The sequence below is a fragment of the Staurois parvus genome, unplaced genomic scaffold (assembly GCF_062004578.1).
Source record: "Staurois parvus isolate SC_StPar_1 unplaced genomic scaffold, SC_StPar_1.0 ptg000262l, whole genome shotgun sequence".
NCBI classification, from domain to species: Eukaryota; Metazoa; Chordata; class Amphibia; order Anura; family Ranidae; genus Staurois; species Staurois parvus.
In genome coordinates, this window is record NW_028318058.1 from 2,424,647 (window position 1) to 2,430,646 (window position 6,000).

Genomic DNA, 6,000 nt, shown 5'->3' on the forward strand with positions numbered 1-6,000 from the left:
TTCTTCTTCTTTTCATTCTTCTTTTCATTCTTCTTCTCATTCTTCTTTTCATTCTTCTTCTTTTCATTCTTCTTTTCATTCTTCTTCTTTTCATTCTTCTTCTTCTTCTTCTTTTCATTCTTCTTTTCATTCTTCTTCTTCTTCTTTTCATTCTTCTTCTTTTCATTCTTCTTCTTCTTCTTTTCATTCTTCTTTTCATTCTTCTTCTTCTTCTTTTCATTCTTCTTCTTCTTCTTTTCATTCTTCTTTTCATTCTTCTTCTTCTTCTTTTCATTCTTCTTCTTCTTCTTCTTTTCATTCTTCTTTTCATTCTTCTCATTCTTCTTTTCATTCTTCTTTTCATTCTTCTTCTCATTCTTCTTTTCATTCTTCTTCTTCTTTTCATTCTTCTTTTCATTCTTCTCATTCTTCTTTTCATTCTTCTTCTCATTCTTCTTTTCATTCTTCTTCTTCTTTTCATTCTTCTTCTTTTCATTCTTCTTCTTCTTTTCATTCTTCTTTTCATTCTTCTTCTTCTTTTCATTCTTCTTCTTCTTCTTTTCATTCTTCTTTTCATTCTTCTTCTTCTTCTTTTCATTCTTCTTCTTCTTCTTCTTCTTTTCATTCTTCTTTTCATTCTTCTTCTCATTCTTCTTTTCATTCTTCTTCTTCTTCTTTTCATTCTTCTTCTTCTTCTTTTCATTCTTCTTTTCATTCTTCTCATTCTTCTTCTCATTCTTCTTTTCATTCTTCTTCTTCTTCTTTTCATTCTTCTTCTTCTTTTCATTCTTCTCATTCTTCTTTTCATTCTTCTTCTTCTTCTTTTCATTCTTCTTCTTCTTCTTTTCATTCTTCTTTTCATTCTTCTTCTTCTTCTTTTCATTCTTCTTCTTCTTCTTTTCATTCTTCTTTTCATTCTTCTTCTTCTTCTTTTCATTCTTCTTCTTCTTCTTCTGGCAACTCCACCACGCAGCTCATTTTTGTTCCAGTATTACTGTATTTTGCTCCTTCAAAATCCTGAAACTTTCTTTTGGCAGGTGTACAGACTCAGGTACTCAGTGCAGGAATGGTAGGAATCCCTCACAATGGACACAGCAGGTGTACATACAGACCCAGGAATTCAACACAGGGACAGTGGAAACCCCTAATAATGGGTAAAGCAGGTGGGCAGACCCGGAATCTCAGCACATGGATGGTAGGAACCCCTCATAATGGGCACAGCAGGTGTGCATACCCAGAACCTCAGCACAGGGATGGTGGGAACCCCTAGTAATGGGCGCAGCAGGTGTGCAGACCTGGGACCTCAGCACAGGGATGGTAGAAACCCCTCATAATGGGAACAGCAGGTGTACAGACCCAGGAATTTAGCACAGGGATGGTGGGAACTCCTCCTAATGGGCAGAGCAGGTGTACAGACCCAGGAACTCAGCACAGGGATGGTGGGAACTTCTCATAATGGGCGCAGCAGGTGTGCAGACCTGGAACCTCAGCACAGGGATGGTGGGAACCCCTCATAATGGGCACAGCAGGTGTTAGGGGGTTTAACTCTCCAGCATCCATTAGAGACTGATATAGTAATATAGTTCATTCTTCTTTTCATTCTTCTTTTCATTCTTCTTCTTCTTCTTTTCATTCTTCTTCTTCTTTTCATTCTTCTTCTTCTTTTCATTCTTCTCATTCTTCTTTTCATTCTTCTCATTCTTCTTTTCATTCTTCTCATTCTCCTTCTCATTCTTCTTTTCATTCTTCTTCTCATTCTTCTTTTCATTCTTCTTTTCATTCTTCTCATTCTTCTTCTCATTCTTCTTTTCATTCTTCTTTTCATTCTTCTTCTTTTCATTCTTCTTCTTCTTTTCATTCTTCTTTTCATTCTTCTTCTTTTCATTCTTCTTCTTCTTTTCATTCTTCTTTTCATTCTTCTTCTTCTTCTTTTCATTCTTCTCATTCTTCTTTTCATTCTTCTTTTCATTCTTCTTCTTCTTCTTTTCATTCTTCTTCTTCTTCTTTTCATTCTTCTTTTCATTCTTCTTCTTCTTCTTTTCATTCTTCTTCTTCTTCTTTTCATTCTTCTTCTTCTTCGTCGTGCCCCGTGACTGCCCAAATGAGTGAAGTGTGCGGTGATTCTAAGATTGACGGCACTCATCTGCATGTCATACTGACTGACAGTATTATTTCTCTTCCCCAGCAGACTCCAAGGGCATTTAAATTAAAGGTACAGTGTTCTGCACTAATATAAAGGCTCTCTGAAGCCTAGAAACCCTTTAAATAAGTTAAATTTGCGGCGAATAAATTCGCATCAAATCAAATTTCTCCCGCAAATTCGGCGAATCAGCCGAATCGAATTTTTGAATAATTTGCTCATCTCTAGTAATGACGCATACATATTTATTATTCAAATGAACAGATATATAAATGTTTGCTCTGTATTTTATAACATATAATGTAATATATACCAAAAGAAGTGGTTTTATGTATTGTAGGAGACAAGTGATGAAAGCCATAAGATTGCAACCTTTATATAACATTACTATTAAGTAAGTGGGTTGTGCCTAGGGTTTTATCAAACCTTTTTCTATGGTTTTACTTCAGATTTCAAACTTAGATGAAAACTGAATTTGGTCATCTATTTTTTATTTTTAAGACAGGTAAGTCCATTCACTTACCGAATATTTGCAAAAAAGGTAATTTTAGTCCTAATTTAGCAATAATTGTTGAATAATGTTTATTTTGTTGTAATGTATAATATTCACAATGGCACATGAATGCAGTAATGTTTTTCTGATAACAATATTCAGGCAAGAATACCAACAATTGGGCTGTCTTATGGTAAAATATGTTCTTTTATGCCTTATCCCTGAATGTTTAAGCTTAGCGAGCTAATATATATTTGGCTCTTGGGAAAACATATTATTTTATCAGTATAATCAGGCAACACTTTAATGCACTGACAAGCTTAAGTACATGGTCCCACCCCTAGGACCACCCCCCTGATATGTTTTACCCTATGAACCTAATCATTCTCTATGATTAAACCCATGTGTTGGAACATATCAGAGGCATGGTCCTAGAGGTTGGGTCATGTGTTGAAGCTTTTAGCTGATTCATTTTTTTTTTCGGTGAAGACATCTTCAGAGTTCAGCTTTTCTTTTGGATTATATAGAACCATATGTGAAGGAGAGATGCACTCCAAGCCAGCACCTGATTCCATAATGTGAAGGGAGCAATTTGAGGAATGAAGTGGTGCACATTACCTTGACTTTACATTATTTTATGTTCATAAAATTGCCCCAACTGATTGCTGTTTTAATGTAAGAAGAGGAAAATAAAGAATTGCTGAAATAATGAGCAAAAGAGAAACTTTTTACAATATTTTTTATTAGTAGTAATTAAATAATAGGAAATTGGAATATTCTTCTTCCATGTCTCTTTTTATACAGTACATAAATCAATCAATCAGTCAATCAATCAATCAATATAATACCCAGTACTAATTTTAAAGAAAAATATTATATGAAAAACTCAAATTACTAAATATATCATAACATTATTTTTTAGTTATCTAATTTATGCTTCAGAACTTCAGCAAAAATATAATGCATACTATAACTCCCAGAAAAGGCTATATATACATTGTCTATTCAAGAAATAAGGGAAAGTATTTGAAGCCATCCTACAACACAATTTAAACTGATTACATTTGACAACTTTTTCTGGAAACGATGGTAAGGAATCACACTTTAGAAGATTCAGCAGATGTTTCATAAAATATGAAAGAACATGACATCTGTGCAGAACTGCTTTGAAAGTATGCAAGCTTGTGCTAGAGTCACCAATGTGTGACTCTCTGCTTTTTTCCTTTTAAACAAAACTTACCTTACCCTATTAATAATAAGAGAAAAGACAATCTGTTTTAAAGTATACAGAATATAGTATCATTGCACTGTTATATATGCATTCATACCATGATGAAAAGTTCTTCAGTTATTTACAGAAGAACTATGTATACCAGTCTCTACCAGATTTGTATAAACAACCAGTGGACAGTTATGATAGAAGAAGATTAAATGCTTGTTCACACCATGGTGCAGAGACATCAGTTTTTCTTCATGCATTCTGCAAGGGCACAATGAAATCAATTGTTCTTTATGTGCCCTGTTCATACCACAGCACTAGTATCACGTGCAGATAATTTCTGAGCAGGAATCTGCAATGTGTATAAAACTCATTGAGGCACGCATGAAAACTGATGTCTCTGCAAGGGAAACTTGCACACCAGTTTCCATTGGTTTTTCTGCACATATGGTGTGAAGGAAACCTTAAGCGGTTGTCCAGTCAAAGTTTAAAAAAAAAATTTCAGCAGCTATAAAAACTGTAACTAGTGACTTTTAAAAAACAGACACTCACCTGTCCCTCGATCCAGGGGTGTCCTTTATCCAGACAGGTTCACTGGCGCAGGCATCTTTAGTGTGGGCACTGCTCATGTGTGAGTAGCACCATGCTTTGTGAATGGTCCCATAGTCTTCTGGGACCTACCACATGTCCCAGAAGTCTACAGGGAGGGAGGGGGCGATGACAACGTCCGGTTTTGATCGCCTAGGCAATTGCAGCAGAAGTGGGAGTGGGTATCTGTAAAATTTGAGTACCCCCCCCCACTCCTCAAAGGTGCCAATCCTTAACAGGGAGCTGGAGACGAAGCCTTAAAGTGGAACTTCCCCTTTAGTCTTCCACTTTAGTCTACCGGTGGGAGCTCTAGTAGTCAACGAGAGTACTGTAAGGCTTGCTGGTATATGTTCTGCAAAAATAAAGAGGCTTATGCACAGCTCCAGATGTAGCAGTATCTTTTTTCATAAGGCTAATATGCCTACCACTATTTGGATGCCTTCAGGACTTAAGGTGCAGAGCTAAGTGTATGTGCGGTACCGGGTTGCTCTCCAGTAACCAGGAAAGAGAGTTCATGTACTATTTAAGATGGCTTCAAGATTCAGAGATGGCTCAAGATAGGTTCAGTAAACAGGAGTGAACTGGACTAGAGGTTGGCTGGACACCAAGCATGTATTGGTCAGGGTCAGCTTGCTCGGCACAGTTCATATCCAAGTGAGGGCCAGGGCAGGTGGCGATCAGAAGTGTATCCATTATCCAGGTGAAGGTCTGAGTAGACAGCAAACAGTAGAGTATTCATTATCTAAGCAAGGGTCAGCGCAGGCGGCAAGCAGTAATGTATACAGTACATTGTCCAGGCAAAAGTCAGAGCAGGTGGAGGTAAACCATCTAAAAAGGTTAGGCTTTAAACAGTGGATTATACTGAATCCAGGCAAGGGGTCAAGTAACAACAGTAATACAGAGCAAGACAAGGGACAGATACAGAACATAGTAACGAAATGCTATAAAAATCCAAGAGCTCTGGCATTTTATGCTCAAATAAAGCACCACAGCTCCTATAACAAATTAGAAGAATAAGGAACTGAGTAGCAATGAGGAGGCCTTCCACCGCTACCAGGTGAGAGAGGAGAGACATTGCTGTCAGTGCAAAGCCTGCTTGGCAACTGCTGACGCTCAAGCTGAGGAAGGAAAAGTGGGTGAGGCTGCGGAGAGAGAAGGCATAGGAGTGGCTGTAACTAGAGAAACACTAGGAGCATATGTCATGCTCCTAATAGGTACCTGAAGAAATGTCTCACAATCACAGTAAAAACTTACAAACTCTATGCTGTGAAAACGGAGCACATGACTACTGTACTAAGCTGCAATGAATACTAACAATTCTATACCATGATTTAAAAAAAATATGAATCTGTAATTTTGTAATAGGTTTTCTTGACTCATCTTTCTGATAAGCCCTTTAAATGTACTTCATTTTCAGTCCTTTTTGCTGTTGTTTTTTGTTTAGTGTTATTTTCCTAATTTCTTCTTTGTACTTTTTGTTCCTTTCCATAACCCTTCATTTGTCCTTTCTCCTCTCCTCTTTTAATTCCCATTTCAAGCTTTTCATCTTTCCATCCCTATGTTGTTTCTTTCTAGCTTTTT